Source organism: Bos grunniens, chromosome 11, assembly GCF_055505025.1.
Source record: "Bos grunniens cultivar Pamir isolate PY7600 chromosome 11, Bosgru_T2T1.0, whole genome shotgun sequence".
In the NCBI taxonomy this organism is placed as follows: domain Eukaryota; kingdom Metazoa; phylum Chordata; class Mammalia; order Artiodactyla; family Bovidae; genus Bos; species Bos grunniens.
Window position 1 is genome coordinate 84617789 of NC_141175.1, and position 19352 is coordinate 84637140.

Genomic DNA, 19352 nt, shown 5'->3' on the forward strand with positions numbered 1-19352 from the left:
TCGTCTAGCACACACAGAGAAAAAAATAACCCCATTTACACATTTAAATAAAAGCATTAATATTTCTGAAAAACACTAGCCTGTTATAAAAAGTGCCAAATGATTTTTCCATATTTTATTTGTAACTTATTTTTCCTAACATTCTTTTCCTTTCTCTCTCTCTTTTTGCCATATACACTGGACCCTTTGTTGATATTAATTTCAAGTAAATTATAAAATTCTGCCACCTTCATAAGAATTTTGAAGACAATGAGGATAGTGATGATGATGATAACATTCAATTAGTCACTAATTTAATCCTCACAACCCTAGGAAATTTGTGTTTCATATCTCCATTTTTACCAATAAAGAAATGGAGTAACTTCAAATAGTTTACTGAAATCTCAAACACAGTCAGAGGCAGAGCATGATATTAGGCTCAGGAAGCTGGACTCTAGAGATTTCTGTCTTTTGAAAAGTTTTGAAAGTAAAAGGATGCACTGAAAGTAATAAAAACTGTTCGATGTTATACATATTTTTCATAGAAAAATAGTTTTATGATGTTGATAGACATACAATGATGCATTTGATAAAATTTTCTAAAATGAAAGTAACATAAAATGTTATATTCATATAAATAGTAAATACTATAACAAAGTACTGTTTATATTAATCAAAAATTTATTTTTAAAACATATAATCAAAATAATCTTGGCATTTTGTCACAGTGCTTCTGAGTCAATTCCTTGGCTCTCTCTCTCTTAACACTGTAACATATGGATTTTTTTCCTAAGAATTTATTTTTAATATTGTTTTCCCATTTTAAATTTTTCATCAAATTGGTCTAATCTTTCTCAATGATTCATTTTATGGTTCAGTCAGTTCAGTTCAGTCGCTCAGTCGTGTCCGACTCTTTGCGACCCCATGAATCGCAGCACGCCAGGCTTCCCTGTCCATCACTAATTCCCGGAGTTCACTCAGACTCATGTCCATCGAGTCAATGATGCCATCCAGCCATCTCATCCTCTGTCGTCCCCTTCTCCTCCTGCCCCCAATCCCTCCCAGCATCAGAGTCTTTTCCAATGAGTCAACTCTTCGCATGAGGTGGCCAAAGTACTGGAGTTTCAGCTTTAGCATCATTCCTTCCAATGAACACCCAGGACTGATCTCCTTTTTGATGGACTGGTTGAATTTCCTTGCAGTCCAAGGGACTCTCAAGAATCTTATCCAACACCACAGTTCAAAAGCATCAATTCTTCGGTGCTCAGCTTTCTTTATAGTCCAACTCTCACATCCATACATGACTACTGGAAAAACCATAGCCTTGACTAGACGGACCTTTGTTGGCAAAGTAATGTCTCTGCTTTTTTTTTTTTTCTCTCTTTTTTTTTTTTTCTGCTTTTTAATATGCTATCTAGGTTGGTTACAACTTTCCTTCCAAGGAGTAAGCATCTTTTAATTTCATGGCTGCAGTCACCATCTGCAGTGATTTTGGAACCCAGAAAAATAAAGTCTGACACTGTTTCCACTGTTTCCCCATCTATCTGCCATGAAGTGATGGGACTGGATGCCATGATCTTAGTTTTCTGAATGTTGAGCTTGAAGCCAACTTTTTCACTCTCCACTTTCACTTTCATCAAGAGGCTCTTTAGTTCTTCTCCACTTTTTGCCATAAGGGTGGTGTCATCTGCATATCTGAGGTTATTGATATTTCTCCTGGTAATCTTGATTCCAGCTTGTGCTTCCTCCAGCCCAGTGTTTCTCATGAACTTCTCCCACTGGAGAAGGGAATGGCAAACCACTTCCATATTCTTGCTTTGAGAACCCCATGAACAGCATGAAAAGGCAAAATGACAGGACACTGAAAGATGAACTCCCCAGGTCAGTAGGTGCCCAATATGCTACTGGAGATCAGTGGAGAAATAACTCCAGAAAGCATGAAGGGATGGAGCCAAAGCGAAAACAACACCCATTTGTGAATGGTACTGGTGATAGAAGAAAGATTCGATGTTGTAAAGAGCAATATTGCATAGGAACCTGGAATGTTAGGTCCATGAATCAAGGCAAATTGGAAGTGGTCTAACAGGAGATGACAAGAGTGAATATCAACATTCTAGGAATCAGAGAACTAAAATGGACTGGAATGGGTAAATTTAATTCAGATGACCATTATATCTACTACTGTGGGCAGGAATCCATTAGAAGAAATGGAGTAGCCATCTCAGTCAACAAAAGAGTCTGAAATGCAGTACTTGGATGCAATCTCAAAAACAACAGAATGATCTCTGTTCGTTTCCAAGGCAAACCATTTAATATCACGGTAACTCAGGTCTATGCCCCAACCAACAACACTGAAGAAGCTGAAGTTGAACAGTTCTATGAAGACCTACAAGACCTTCTAGAACTAACACCCAAAAAAGATTTCCTTTTCATTATAGGGGACTGCAATACAAAAGTAGGAAGTCAAGAAACACCTGGAGTAACAGGCAAATTTGGCCTTGGAGTACAGAATGAAGCAGGGCAAATGCTAATAGAGTTCTGCCAAGAGAACACACTGGTTATAGCAAACACCTTATTCCAACAACACAAGAGAAGACTCTACACATGGACATCATCAGATGGTTGACACCAAAATCAGATTGATTATATTCTTTGCAGCCAAAGAGGGAGAAACTCTATACAGTCAGCAAAAACAAGACCGGGAGCTGACTGTGGCTTGGATAATGAACTCCTTATTGCCAAATTCAGACTGAAATTGAAAAAAGTAGAGAAAACCTCTAGACCATGCAGGTATGACCTAAATCAAATCCCTTATGACTATACAGTGGAAGTGAGAAATAGATTTAAGGGACTAGATCTGATAGACAGAGTGCCTGATGAACTATGAATGGAGGTTCATGACATTGTACAGGAAACAGGAATCAAGACCATCCCCAACAAAAAGAAATGCAAAAAAGCAAAATGGCTGTCTGAGGAGGCCTTACAAATAGCTGTGAAAAGACGGGAAGTGAAAAGCAAAGGAGAAAAGGAAAGATATACCCAATTTATGGTTAATGAGTTTGAAATTGTCTGTTGACATCTTCAATTGACTATATACAGCATAAGAGTTTTTATTGTAAATTCATTCACAATAGGCCCTGAGATAACTGGCAAATGCAGAGCAAATCTTGCAAAAAGAATATTCTCAACTCAATTTTTAGTTAAAATGCATAAAAATTTTAGCTCAAATATTGTCACACATACCTTCATTCAGAGAATTTTTTAAAAATATGTTTACAAGTCTAAAATCATTAAATTATTTTTATTTATGACTAATTTGAATATTTAGCAAAATTTAGTTGCCACAAAAGACTTTTTCAGAATAGAGATGAATCCAATTAAAACTATGAGCTTTATTCATACATTTTCCCCAAAGTCAAGATATATCACAGAGAATAATTATGTAATTTTACTATTAAATGTTATACATTGCTCCCTGTTCTTAATTGATTCCATTCCTCCTTGTTTTTGTAAGGATATATTTCAATATATTCCTGTTAGTTTTTTCTCAATAACTTCAATTGACTAAAACTTCAAAATTTGAAAAATTTTGGCACTCTACTCATTAAAGTTTCCCAAAATTTCAAAACAAACACAATCAAAATTTAGAAGTTTCATTTTCAAAACTTAGCAATAGCATCTACATGTGCATTCTAATTCGCTTCAGCTGTGTCCGACTCTTTGCAACGCTATGGACTATAGCCCACCAGGCTCCTCTGTCCAGGCAAGGATACTGAAGTGGCTTGTCATGCTCTCCTCCAGGGGCTCTTCCCAACCCAGGGACTGAACCAGTATCTCTTGTGTCATCTGCATTGGCAGGCGGGTTCTTCTCCACTAGCGTCATCTGGAAGGCCCAGCATCTACATAATTGCCACATATTTCACCTTTTATTAAATTAAGTTTTAAAATATTACTTGGACTCTATGAATTGAATTAAAAACTGATTTATTTTAGGGATTTATTTCCTCTTTGGAATCAGATGACTGAAATAATACTGACATCATTTAATGCTGCCAAATATTTCCTCTAATAGAACTGATATGCTAATGATTTTCAAACACACACAAGAAAACCTAAAATTAAAAATTAGTGACATTTATAAAAACAACTCTTTGATCAAAATGAAAAATAATACTGTGATACAAAATGTACTTCCTGCAGCTCCATGTGTAAAATTATTCTCTTGGAAATCTTAAAAATAATTATTAATTTTTGAAGTAGATGCAAAGGCTTATTCAGCAGATTTGTTTCTTGTGTTCACTGACATCACCACAACCCTCAAAGAACAGTAAATGTTGACAAATTATTTGTCAATTTAGCATTAATCAACTTTCTTGAGAAGTGCAAATATAGTACTCCTTTTTTATTTTTCCAGCATTTTCAATTTTTGAGCTCATTACTGCTTTAAATAGTATCTTTCAAAAAGATAAAAAACAAATAATGTAGGCTTCCATTACAAAACTACTATATTTCAAACTGTCTATAAACTCTATGGCTGAACTACTCATCCTCTATATCCTGTACATATTTCACATACAAGTAGCCTATAATTTTCCACTGATTCTGCTAACTGGTTGCCTGGAGGCCTCGTGCATCTTGAGGTCACAGCACAACTGGCTTTAGCACAAAGTAGCTGGCATAAGCTACAGAGTATTTTTTTCCATTATCAAATAAAACCAGAAAAATAGACTGCTCCCTAGATTTTCCTATCAATACACATTTCAGTTTATCAGCAATTACCTACCAGCCAATAACTCAGAGAGATATGTTTGATTAATTCTGTAAAGGTTTGGGGCAGGAAAGGGTTACTGCTGTTCTTTAAGATTTCATGACCTGTTAAAGCTAAAAATTTTATTTACTATACATGTATATCAAACACTACTAGATGGAACTATGACAGAAGCTACAAGTATAAAGTCAAAGAATAATAACTTCATTGTGGTTTATTTTAATGCAACTGCTAGTAATAACTTACTACTTTTAAAGTGATAAATGAAAAACTAAATAGAATACTGGGGAGATGGGGCCAGCATTGGAAATAACTAAAACTATTACATGCCAAACGAGATGTATGACCTTCCCAGCTTATAATCAGTATGCTACAACATTTGGTAAAACAAAATAAATAATAATAATAATAATGCTTCTCTCACCCTTTGAAGCCAAGAAATATTTAATTCTAAATTATTTGAGTATTCAGAAATATGTCTAGAAACTTACATTGGCCCCTAGGGTGGAGTTTAAACATCCTTCATGAAGAGCTCAACACTTCTTTCCCAGTAATGGGTCAAGAAATCCCATCTCTGTGAGCACAGGCACTATACTTCACGGTGTCTAACTAATGACAATTTATTGGCCATTGTGCTAAGCTAGAAGCCATCATGTCAGGTAACAAGTTGAAAGACACATGGTGTGGTTCTTAGAACTACTTTTCTCTCCACACATTAGGACTGAAGAGTTAAGTGGTCTGGGACATACGGGTTAAATGGTAAGCTATCAGGGGGACTCTAGTATTTTTCTCATTTAAGACATTAATCTTTCTCACTTAAGATGTTTTCTCTCAAGACTAGGACCCTAACAACAACCTAAAAAGAGCTCACTCCTCGCCACAAATACCAACTCTCTCTCACATGATCCTTTCCTTCAGCACTTCCTGTTAGAGTGTGTGCCTATCCTCTTCTCATTGTAGAATAGTAAGATCTAAGTCTGAGTTCTGATGTGGAAGTACTTAAACTGACCTTTGAGGCTGCTTTACTTTCAGATCATTCAGGATGACTTGGTTTTGGTAATTTCCATGGGGTCCCAACAATGCAGGAGACCCAGGTTCAATCCCTGAGTGGGGAAGATTCCCTGGAGAAGGGAATGGCAACCTATTCCAGTATTCTTGCCTGGAGAATCCCATGGATAGAGTCTGGTGGGCTACAGTCCATAGGGTTGCAAAGAGTCAGACACGACTGAGCAACTAACACACACACACACACACACACACACACAGAGGAGGTTCAGCCAAGCTCCCTGTGTCCTCTATAGAGAACTGGAGTAAAAATCCCATTTTGTCCTTAAGTATGACTTTGTCTTCTCTTCTTTCCTGACTAGTGTTGATTGATCAACAGCAGAAAGCAAATAGTTAGTTTCATGTCTCTTGGACAAATATTTTTGCTAGCCATCAACATCCTCAATAACTAGAGAAAATATAATTCTAACACTGATCAGATGAATAGACTTTACATATTAATAAAGGTCAATAGTCTAAATTCTTCAATAGGGTGTTCAAGCTCTTCATTGTCTGAGTCTGTCCTGTACTCTTCAACAAAGAGGTCATTAACCTCATATGACTATTAAGTTCTTGAAATATGACTTGTTCAATTTGAAATGTGCTGTAAATGCTACATACATATGGATTTTTAAACTCTGTATTGTTATAAGGGCAAACGATCCCATTATTTATATGAATTACCAAGTTGAAATGGCAATATTTTAGATTTCTCTGTGTGATCTCAATTGTGTTCAGCTCTTTGCAACCCCATGGACTGTAGCCTGCCAGGCTCCTGTATCCATAGAATTTTCCAGGCAAGAATACTGGATTGTGCTGCTATTTTCTTCTCCAGGGGACCTTCTCAACCCAGGGGTTGAACTCATGTCTCCTGCTTTGGCAGGCAGATTCTCTACCACTGTACCACCTGGGAATATTTTAGATATATTGGCTTAAATAAAATATGTTATAAAATTAATTGTGCTTATCCATATTTTTAATCTAGCTATTAGAAAACTTACTTACATATGTGGTTGACATTTCTAATGGACAGTGCTAGTCTAGATCTTGCCTTTTGACCTGAAGTCTTATTCTTTTTATTGCCCTAACTATAGATTTTTGCTTTAGCACTTTGGAAATAGAGCACTATGAATGCATCACATTTCCTAGATAATCATGCTTTACAAATGCACTTTCTCTCCAACTTCTACCCACAATACCCTATAAAACAAGTCTAATTATGACATTCAATAGATTGATAGCTAAAAAGCCTAAATTGTATGTCACTCTTTTGCTAAGTTATTTTCGTTCCCCAAGATAATCAATTGCGCTAATCCTGTTCCTTATGCCTATATTTATGACACTACACTGCAATTATATTATTTACACATGTGTCTATTTACTTGCCCACAATCTCCTTGAGGTCAAAAACAACAACAGATGTTTAACACAGTACAGTTTTCAATGAAAGTTTCATGAACTGAGCCAAACATTATCTCCATATCCTATTGTTAATTTGAATCAATGATCATTAGCACATACTATATCAAGATTACATCAAAATAAAGTGATATTGACAAGTCATTGCTACTGAAGTAACTGAAATAATGGTTTAAAAGTAATTTAGACACTGAAACTCAATGTGGTCATCAGTAATTACACACTTATCATGAATTGTACACTAGTTTCTTATCTGCTGAGGATATATCTCAAGACCTCCAGTGGATTTCTGAAACAGTGGAGAGTACCGAACCCTATGTAGACTATGTTTTTTCCTATACATACATACCTACGATAATTTTTAACTTATAATTATACACTGTAAGAGACTGACAACAATAAATAATAACAAGATATTAATAAAAAATTATAACTAAATACTGTAACAATAGTAATAAAAAGTACTATTACTTTTTGAATATGGTCTCTCTCACGCACAAAATATTTTGTTGTGAGGCAAGCAGCAGGACCTGAATTGCATGTGTAAGAAGAAATAAGCTTTATGTAGATGAACAGTGAGATGGAGGATATTTTAGGCTGGAACCACAGTGTGAACTGCTAGGATCACAACTCTCGTGCTCTGGGGCCATTATTTAGTAAAATAAGGGTGACTTGAACTTTACTGTCATAACACTTGTTCTAATAACCAGATGGTGGCTTCTAAGTAGCTAATGGACAGAGATATGGACAAATGGATGATTCATGTCCCAAGCAGGTTGGAGCCAGACAATGAAAGAATCCATCACTCTGCTCAGAACTGTGGGAAATTTAAAACTTGTGAATGGTTTGTTTCTGGAATTTTCCATTTAGTATTTTCAGACTGCAGTTATCAGAGGTAACTGAGGCCTTGGAAGCAAAACCACAAACAAGGGAAACTATGATAGTTGGTTTCACATTAAAAAAAAAATGCTTTTCTGAAAGGTAATAATTGCTAATAATTATTGAGAACTTAATACGGCTCTGTGTGAAGTACTCTATATATGCTATCACATTCAGTTTTCTTAGGATATTTTGCTCATGTCATTTTAGAAATGAGAAAAACCAGAGGTTAAATGACTTGTCCATCAGTTCAGTTCAGTTCAGTCGCTCAGTTGTGTCCGACTCTTTGCAACCCCATGAACTGCAGCACGCCAGGCCTCCCTGTCCATCACCAACTCCCGGAGTTCACTCAGACTCACGTCCATCGAGTCAGTGATGCCATCCAGCCATCTCATCCTCTGTCGTCCCCTTCTCCTCCTGCCCCCAATCCCTCCCAGCATCAGAGTCTTTTCCAGTGAGTCAACTCTTCACATGAGGTGGCCAAAGTACTGGAATTTCAGCTTTAGCATCATTCCTTCCAAAGAAATCCCAGGGCTGATCTCCTTCAGAATGGACTGGTTGGATCTCCTTGCAGTCCAAGGGACTCTCAAGAGTCTTCTCCAACACCACAGTTCAAAAGCATCAGTTCTTCAGCGCTCAGCCTTTTTCACAGTCCATACATGACCACAGGAAAAACCATAGACTTGTCCATAGTTACTCATAAAATAGGGTAAATTTGAGATGGAACACTTTAGAGTTCTTGAATCTCATAAACTCAGAGGTAGACTATAATATGTGTGGCCCAGTAGGTTTGAAAATCACTTAAAATAGAGTATTTCACAACATTCAGATAGACAGGTCTATTTTTCTTCAGCCAAGCTAGTTTCTTTGTCCTCAGATTGGCTAAGAGATTTACAGGCATCATCACTGGACTAGTTTTTTGTAATAAGAATGAAAGACACAAAGAACAATCCCAAAATACATTCACTATCAGAATATCAGGTCAGAATATAAACAGGCATATTGGTAGAAAGAAGGTGGAAAATTTACCTTTAAAAAGAGCAGACAAATTTTACAAGATAGCTCTCTGCTTGCCTTGAACTGAAAAATCTAAAATCACCATTTAGAACTTTCATCTTTTCCATTCCACCATGCTATTTTTGGTCTGAATCTATTATTGTGCCTGAATTATTGAATACTTTCCTCACTGAGCTTTCTTTTCTTCCTTTTCTAAAGCAATCTGCAAAACATTGTCAGATTAATATTATAAAAAAAACCTACTTTATATAAAGCAGCTGTTTAGCTCAGAAGTCTTTAGAGGCTTAGAACTATCTATAGAATAAGGTTCAGAATGAAATCCAAGATCCAACTGCCCTCCTAGTTTCCAAAAACATCCATGGACTCTTTCCAATATTCCACTATACTCCTACCTTCTTCCATACATACATATATATATATATACACACACACACACACACACACACACACACACACGTATTTATATATTCTGCTTCAAGGGAACTAATGCAAACAGCTCTGTCACCCACATTCTTATCACTCTGCTCTCATTCATACTAACTTCCAGCCTAAAATGTTCTCCACCCTCACCCTCTATCTATACAAAGCATATCTCTTCTTGCACATGCAATTCAAGTTCTGCTGCTTGCCTCACCAAGTCAGATACAACATAGTTCTTACCTGCTCTGTATCTAAACACTGGGCTGCCTTATAGCTATTATTATTGACACTGTGGTTCAGTTGCTCAGTTGTATTTGATTCTTTGTGACCCCACGCATTACAGCATTCCAGGCTCCCCTGTCCTTCACCATCTCCCAGACCCTATGTTATATTCCATATTCAATTACTGACATTGCCTATGTTGTATTCTAGATTAATACCTTTTCTCTTCTCATAGAGAACAGTTGCTTCAGACAAAGGCCATACCATTTATATATCATATGATACCTAATATAGATCTGGAAATATAGTCAGAGCTTAGTATACCTGCATTATATTAACAAAATGCATTATTAATGGATCATTTCTTAAATTATCAGTTGTAGAATGTATTCATTCCCTTATCCTTATCTGTCAGAGGGAAGACAGAATGAAAACCACATTCACAGAAAACTAATCAAACTGATCACACGGACCACACCCTTGTCTAGCTCAATGAAACTATGAGCCAGACTGTGTAGGGCCACCCAGAACAGACAGCTCATGGGAAGAGTTCTGGCAAAACATGGTCCACTGGAGAAGGGAATGGCAAACTACCTCAGTATTCTCGCCTTGAGAACCCCATGAACAGTATGAAAAGGCAAAAAGATATGACACTGAAAAATGAACTCCCCAGGAAGTAAGCACCCAATATGCTACTGGAGAAGAGTGGAGAAATAACTCCAGAAAGAATGAAGAGACGTAGATGAAGCAAAAACAACGCCCAGTTGAGGGTGTGACTGGTGATGGAAGTAAAATCCGAAGCTTAAAGAACGATATTTCATAGGAACCTGGAATGTTAGGTCCATGAATCAAGGTAAATTTGAAGTGGTCAAACAGGAGACGGCAAGAGCGAACATTGGCCTTTTCACAATCAGTGAACTAAAATGGACTGGCATGGGTGAATTTAATTCAAATGTCCATTAGATCAACTACTGCGGGCAAGAATCCTTAGAAAAAATAGAGTAGCCCTCATAGTCAACAAAAGAGTCCAAAATGCAGAACTTGGGTGCAATATCAAAAATGACAAAATGATCTCTGTTCGTTTCCAAGGTAAACCATTCAATATCACAGTGATCCAAGTCTGTGCCCCAATCACTAATGCTGAAGAAGCTGAAGTTGAACGGTTCTATGAATACCTACAAGACCTTCTAGAACTAACACCCATAAAAGATGTCCTTTTCATTATAGGGGACTGGATTGAAAAAGTAGGACGTCAAGAGCTACCTGGAGTAACAGGCAAATTTGGCCTTGGAGTACAAAACAAAGCAGGGCAAAGGCCAATAGAGGTTTGCCAAGAGAATGCACTGGTCATAGCAAACACCCTCTTCCAACAACACAAGAGAAGACTCTACACATGGACATCACCAGAGGGTCAATACCAAAATCAGATTGATTATTGTCTTTGTAGCCAAACATGGAGAAGCCCTATACAGTCAGTAAAACAAGACCAGGAGCTGACTGGCTCAGATCATGAATTCCTTATTGCCAAATTCAGACTTAAATTGAAGAAAGTAGGGAAAACTCCGACACCATTCACGTGACCTAAATCAAATCCTTTATAATTATACACCAGAAGTGAAAAATAGATTCAAGGGATTAGATCTGATAGACAGAATGTCTGAAGAACTATGGATGGAGGTTCATGACATTGTACAGGAAGCAGGGATCAAGACAATCCCCAAGAAAAAGAAATGCAAAAAGAAAAATGGTTGTCTGAGGACACCTGACAAATAGCTGAGAAAAGGAGAGACACTAAAGACAGAGGAGAAAAGGAAAAATCTACCTATTTGAACGAAATGTTCTAAAGAATAGCAAGGAGAGATAAGAAAGCTTGCCTCAGTGATCAGTGCAAAGAAATAGAAGAAAACAATATAATGGAAAAGACTAGAGATCTCTTTAAGAAAATTAGAGATACCAAGGGAACATTTCATGCAAAGATGGGCACAATAAAGGACAGAAATGGTATGGACCTAACAGAAGCAGAAAATATTAAGAAGAGGTGGCAAGAATACACAGAAGAACTATACAAAAAAGATCTTCATGACCCAGATAACCACAATGGTGTGATCACTCACCTAGAGCCAGACATTGTTGAATGCGAAGTCAAGGGGGCCTTAGGAACCATCACTACAAACAAAGCTAGTGGAGGTGACGGAATTCCAGTTGAGCTATTTCAAATCCTAAAAGATGATACTGTGAAAATGCTGTACTCAATATGCCAGCAAATATGGAAAACTCAGAAGTGATTACAGGACTGGAAAAGGTCAGTTTTGATTCCAGTCCCAAAGAAAGGCAATGCCAAAGAATGTTCAAACTACCGCACCACTGCACTCATCTCACACACTAGCAAAGTAATGCTAAAAATTGTCCAAGCCAGTCTCAACAGTACATGAATCGAGAACTTCCAGATGTTCAAGCTGGATTAAGAAAAGGCAGAGGGACCAGAGATCAAATTGCCAACATCCATTGGATCATCAAAAAAGCAAGAGAGTTCCAGAAAAACATCTACTTCTGCTTTACTGACTATTGACAAAGACTTTGCCTGCATGGATCATAACAAAACGTGGATAATTCTTTTTTTTTTAAGAGACAAAAATTTAATGTACAATTGATAATTCTTAAAGAGAAGGGAGTGTCAGACCACCTGACCTGCCTCCTGAGAAATCTGTATGCAGGTCAAGAACCAACAGTTAGAACTGGACATGGAACAATGGACTGGTTCCAAATTGGGAAAGGAGTATGTCAAGGCTGTATATTGTCACTCTTCTTATTTAACTTCTATGCAGAGCACATCATGAGAAATGCAGGGCTGGAAGAAGCACAAGCTGGAATCAAGATTGCCAAGAGAAATATCAATAACCTCAGATATGCAGATGATACCACCCTCATGGCAGAAAGTGAAGAAGACCTAAAGAGCTTCCTGATTACAGTTAAAGAGGAGAGTGAAAAAACTGGCTTAAAATTCAGCATTCAAAAAACTAAGTGCATGGCATCTGGTCCCATCACTTCATGGCACATAGATGGGGAAACAATGGAGACAGTGAGAGACTTTATTTTCTTTGGCTCCAAAATCACTGCAGATGGTAACTGCAGACATGAAATTAAAAGACACTTGCTCCTTGGAAGAAAAACTATGATCAACCTGGACAGCATATTAAAAAGCAGAGACATTACTTTGCCAACAAACATCTGTCTAGTCAAGGCTATGTTTTTCCAATAGTCATGTGTGGATGTGAGAGTTGGACTATAAAGAAAGTTGAGTGCCAAAGAATTGATGCTTTTGAACTGTGGTGTTGGAGAAGACTCTTGAGAGTCCCTTGGACTGCAAGGAGATCCAACCAGTCCATCTTCAAGGAAATCAGTCCTGAATATTCATTGGAAGTACTGATGCTGAAGCTGAAACTCCAATGCTTTGGCCACCTGATGTGAAGAACTGACTCACTGCAAAAGAACCTGATGCTGGGAAAGACTGAAGGCAGGAGGAGAAGGGGCAACCGAGGATGAGATGGTTGGATGGCATCACCAACTCAATGAACATGAGTTTGAGCAAGCTCCGGGAGTTGGTAATGGACAGAGAAGCATGGTGTGCTGCAGTCCATGGGGTTGCAGAGTCGGACACAACTGAGTGACTGAACTGAGAATGTATTCATATATTGCAAAATTGTGACATTTGGTCTTCACAATAGAGTGAATATCAGCACAGTAACAAACTGAGTGTCCAGCAATAGCATATATATGAGAGATCTTTGTGAAAAATTAAATACCAAACCAGAAAAAAAAAAAAAAATTAACTTGAGAAATCAATCATGAACTACTTCTGATATTTTTTTCTGGGGTTTAGTCTATTAACAGGGGTTACTTTTTTGATCAGTTTAATTTACATATTCAAATTTAACACATAAAGTGTTTGAGTTGTTTTTGATACTACAGATTAGATTAGATAGAGGTTTCTCAATATTAAAATGTAGAAGAAACATTAAATACTACTTCTACTTACCTTCATATTGTTCAAATAAGGTATGAGAAACCTGCACAGAACTTTGTTCTAAACAGCTGAAGATGTAGAAAAAGCATTCCCAAAGAATCAGCTGCAATGACTCATCTCTGTCATTTAGACACTCATTAGGGATGGTGCCACTCAGAAGATAGTCTCAGCAATTTATAAAATATTACATAAATGCATTTTGATGTATTCATTCACTTCTGTTCAAAGAATCTAATAGTTGTTGATCCTATGAGAATCTATGGGAGATTTTAAACATAAAATGAATTAAAAATACTAATGGCATTAATAATGATTATTTTACAAATGAGGATAAAAAAGAAAGATATGTGTGAAGCAGGCCATACCAAAAGAAAGTGAAGAGTTATTTAAGGTAATCATATTATTTTTTATTTTTTTTTTCTAATTTTATTTTATTTTTAAACTTTACATAATTGTATTAGTTTTGCCAAATATCAAAATGAATCCGCCACAGGTATACATGTGTTCCCCATCCTGAACCCTCCTCCCTCCTCCCTCCCCATATTATTTTTTAAAAGGTGAAAACAAAATGATGAAGTGGGTTGTGCTTTTAAAAATGTTTAAAATATATAATGTTATGTATTAGAAAAATTAGGTCAACTATCATTCATTCAAGATATCATTGTTGAGGCTAAATTTCATTGTTAAAAATTTAAAATATCCCTGAAGGTTATACTGGTAGACAGAGTGCCTGAAGAACTATGAACAGAGGTTCATAACATTGCACAGGAGATGGTGACCAAAACCATCCTCAAGAAAAAGAAACGCAAGAAGGGAAAGTGGTTGTCTGAGGAGGCCTTACAAACAGCTGAGAAAAGAAGAGAGACAAAAGGCAAAGGAGAAAAGGAAAGATATACCCATATGAATGCAGAGTTCCAGAGAACAGCAAGGAGAGAAAAGAAAGTCTTAAGTGACCAATGCAAAGAGATGGAGGAAAACAATAGAAAGGGAAAGACTAGACATCTCATCAAGAAAACTGGAGATACCAAGGGAATATCTCATGCAAAGACAGCCACAATAAAGGACAAAGACACCAAGAAGCTAACAGAAGCAGAAGAGATTAAGAAGTGTCAAGAATACACAAAAGAACTGTACAAAAAAACTCTTAATGACCCAGATAACCATGATGGTGTGGTCACTCACCTACAGCCAAACATTCTGGAGTATGAAGTCAAGCAGGCCTTAGGAAGCATTGCTACAAACAAAGTTAGTGGAAGTGATGGAATTCCAGCTGAGCTATTTCAAATCCTAAAAGACGATGGTGTGATTGTTCTGCACTCAATATGCCATTTCCATTTCCACATTTGGAAAACTCAGCAGAGGCCACAAGACTGAAAAAGGTAAGTTTTTATTCCAATGCCAAAGAAAGGCAATGCCAAAGACTGTTCAAATTACCATACAATTACACTCATTTTACATGCTAGCATGATTATGCTAAAATCCTTCAAAACACTAGGCTTCAGCAGTCCATGAACTGAGAACTTCCAGATGTACAAGCTGAAGTTAGAAAAGGCAGAGGAACCAGGGATCAAATTGCCAACATATAGGATCACAGAAAAAACAAGGGAATTCCTTAAAAACACCTACTTCTGCTTCATTGACTATGCTAAAGCCTTTGACTGTGTTGATCACAACAAACTGTGGAATACTCTTAAACAGATGGGAATACCAGACCACCTTAAGTGCTTCCTGAGAAACCTGTATGCAGGACAAGAAGCAACAGTTAGAATTGGACATGGAACAGACTGGTTCAAAATTGGGAAAGGAGTACGTCCAGACTGTATATTGTCACCCTGTTTATTTAACTTATATGCAGAGTACATCACATGCAATGCTGGGCTAAATGACTCATGAAGGGAATCAAGATTGCCAGGAGAAATATCAACAATCTCAGATATGCATATGATACCACTTTAATGGAAGAAAGTGAAGAGGAACTAAAGAGTCTCTTGATGAAGGTGAAAGAGGAGTGGAAAAGCTGGCTTAAAGCTTAACATTCAAAAACCAAGATTATGGTATCTGGTCCCATCACTTCATAGCAAATAGATGGGGAAAAATTGGAAACAGTGTCAGATTTCATTTTCTTGGGCTCCAAAATCACTGTGGACAGTGATTTCGGCCATGAAATTAAAAGACACGTGCACCTTAGAAGAAAAGCTATGACACACCTGGACAGTGTATGGAAAAGCAGAGTCATCACTTTGTGCACAAAAGTTCAATATAGTCCATGCTATGGTTTTACCACCAGTCATGTATGAATGTGAGAACTGGACCTTAAAAATGGTAAAGTGTCAAAGAACTGATGCTTTTGAACTGTCCTGACAGTTTCTTGGACAGAAAGATCAAACCAGTCAATCTTAAAGGAAATCAACCCTGAATATTCACTGGCAGGACAGATGCTGAGGCTGAAGCTCCAATACTCTGGCCACCTGATGCAAAAAAGTGACTCACTGGAAAAGACCCTAATGCTGGGAGAGAGTGAGATAAAGAGGAGAATGGGGTGACAGAGGATGACATGGCTGGATGACATCACTGACTCAATGGACATGAGTTTGAACAAAGTCTGGGAGATAGTGAAAGACAGGGAAGCCTGGCATGCTGCAGTTCCTGGGTCACAAAGAGTTGGACATGATTTATCGTCTGAAAAACAAAGTCAAAATAGTTTTCTGATTCATTTTACCAAATAATATAAATGAAATGTGAAATAATTTTCAAACTTTTATTTCCTAAAAATTAAAGACAGAGCACAGATTATTGGAGAAAATCAGTTCTTAATATTTTCCAAGTCTTTCTTTTCAATCAGAAGCCAATTCATAATGAACAACCCGATGAAATGAATGTAGTTAAGATAAGGAACAAATTTGAGGTTTTAAAACTAGAAGGAATCACATTAAATTTTGATCCAGAAAGTAATTACTTAGATTACTGCAATGCCAGACAAATTCAGGGAGGACTCCAAAATTCCTTTAACCACGTTTTTGTTCTCTTGGTACTAACTATGTGTGCTAAGATAAGCATAAACAAGATCTCCAGATTATTCTGTAAGATGCTCTATGTATATACACTGGCAGAGCTGAAGAAGCATTTAAGTCAGAGTAACTAATTAATGTTGTAATTACTGTGTGCTTATGGATTACTTGTTCTTCTGGAGAGTTTAACTATATTTGATCTCAAATCTGTACATAATACTGTACAGGCATATCTTTGAGATATCACAGGTTTGGTTCCAGACCACCACAATAAAGCAAATATTGTGATCAAGCAACTCACAAAATTTTTGTGAGTTTTTCATTTTTCAGTGTACACAAAATTTATGTTTAGACTATACTACAGTTTATTAATTTTGAATTTATTTTTCATTTTTTAGTGTATACAAAATTTATGTTTAGACTATAGTTTATTAATTTTGAATTTTTTTCGAGTTTATTAAACTTTTTATTTTGTTTTAGAGCATAGCTGATTAACAATGTTGTGATAGTTTCAGGTGGGCTTCCCTGATAGCTCTGCTGGTAAAGAATCCGCCTGCAATGCAAGAGACCTGAGTTCGATCCTTGGGTTGGGAAGATCCCCTGGAGAAGGGAATGGCTACCCAATACAGTATTCTGGCCTGGAGAACTTCATGGACTGTATAGTCTACAGGGTCACAAAGATGGAGAAGCTCTATACAGCCAAGAAAAACAAGACCAGGAGCCGACTGTGGCTCATATCATGAACTCCTTATTGCCAAATTCAGACTTAAATTGAAGAAAGTAGGGAAAACCACTAGACCATTCAGGTATGACCTAAATCAAATCCCTTATGATTATACAGTGGAAGTGAGAAATAGATTTAAAGGACTAGATCTGATAGATAGAGTACCTGATGAACTATTGGAGGTTTGTGACATTGTACAGGAGACAGGGATCAAGAACATCCACATGGAAAAGAAATGCAAAAAAGCAAAATGGCTGTCTGGGGAGGCCTTACAAATAGCTGTGAAAAGAAGAGAAGCAAAAAGCAAAGGAAAAAAGGAAAGATATAAGCATCTGAATGCAGAGTTCCAAAGAATAGCAAGAAGAGATAAGAAAGCTTTCCTCAGTGATCAATGCAAAGAAATAGAAGAAAAAAACAGAATGGGAAAGACTAGAGATCTCTTTAAGAAAATTAGAGATGCCAAGGGAACATTTCATGCAAAGATGGGCTCGATAAAGGACAGGAATGGTATGGACCTAACAGAAGCAGAAGATATTAAGAAGAGGTGGCAAGAATACACAGAAGAACTATACAAAAAAGATCATCACAACCCAGATAATTACGATGGTGTGATCACTGACCTAGAGCCAGACATCCTGGAATGTGAAGTCAAGTGGGCCTTAGAAAGCATCACTATGAACAAAGCTAGTGGAGGTGATGGAATTCCAGTGGAGCTCTTTCAAATCCTGCAAGATGATACTGTGAAAGTGCTGCACTCAACATGCCAGCAAATTTGGAAAACTCAGCAGTGGCCACAGGACTGGAAAAGGTCAGTTTTCATTTCAATCCCAAAGAAAGGCAATGCCAAAGAATGCTCAAACTACTGCACAATTGCACTCATCTCACACACTAGTAAAGTAATGCTCAAAATTCTCCAAGCCAGGCTTCAACAATACGTGAACCGTGAACTTCCAGATGTTCAAGCTGGATTTAGAAAAGGCAGAGGAACCAGAGATCAAATTGCCAACATCTACAGGATCATGGAAAAAGCAAGAGAGTTCCAGAAAAACATCTATTTCTGCTTTATTGACTATGCCAAAGCCTTTGACTGTGTGGATCACAATAAACTGTGGAAAATTCTGAAAGAGATGGGAATACCAGACCACCTGACCTGCCTCTTGAGAAACCTATATCCAGGTCAGGAAGCAACAGTTAGAACTGGACATGGAACAACAGACTGGTTCCAAATAGGAAAAGGAGCCCGTCAAGGCTGTATATTGTCACCTTGCTTATTTAACTTATATGCAGAGTACATCATGAGAAACGCTGGGCAGGAAGAAGCACAAGCTGGAATCAAGATTGACGGGAGAAATATCAATAACCTCAGATATGCAGATGACATCACCCTTATGGCAGAAAGTGAAGAGGAACTCAAAAGCCTCTTGATGAAAGTGAAAGTGGAAAGTGAAAAATTTGGCTTAAAGCTCAACATTCAGAAGACGAAGATCATGGCATCTGGTCCCATCACTTCATGGGAAATAGATGGGGAAACAGTGGAAACAGTGTCAGACTTTATTTTTTTGGGCTCCAAAATCACTGCAGATGGTGACTGCAGCCATGAAATTAAAAGACGCTTACTCCTTGGAAGAAAAGTTATGACCAACCTAGATAGCATATTTAAAAGCAGAGACATTACTTTACCAACAAAGGTCCATCTAGTCAAAGCTATAGTTTTTCCAGTGGTCATGTATGGATATGAGAGTTGGACTGTGAAGAAAGCTGAGCGCCGAAGAATTGATGCTTTTGAACTGTGATGCTGTAGAAGACTCTTGAGAGTCCCTTGGACTGCAAGGAGATCCAACCAGTCCA

At 37.3% G+C, this 19352-nt stretch overlaps 1 long non-coding RNA gene across 15 annotated transcripts in view; it reads right to left on the bottom strand.

The window, feature by feature from the left end:
- The window catches only part of LOC147363453 (uncharacterized), a 271934-nt gene that overhangs the window by 202913 nt on the left and 49669 nt on the right, over positions 1 to 19352 (bottom strand). For 9 of the 15 annotated variants that reach the window (XR_015137163.1, XR_015137160.1, XR_015137155.1 and 6 more), the window contains one exon: positions 159 to 3878. The exons of the other annotated variants lie outside the window; for them this stretch is intronic. This is a non-coding gene — a long non-coding RNA (uncharacterized LOC147363453). Of the gene's footprint in view, positions 1 to 158; positions 3879 to 19352 lie in introns of those variants that run through there. 15 annotated transcript variants of the gene reach the window in all.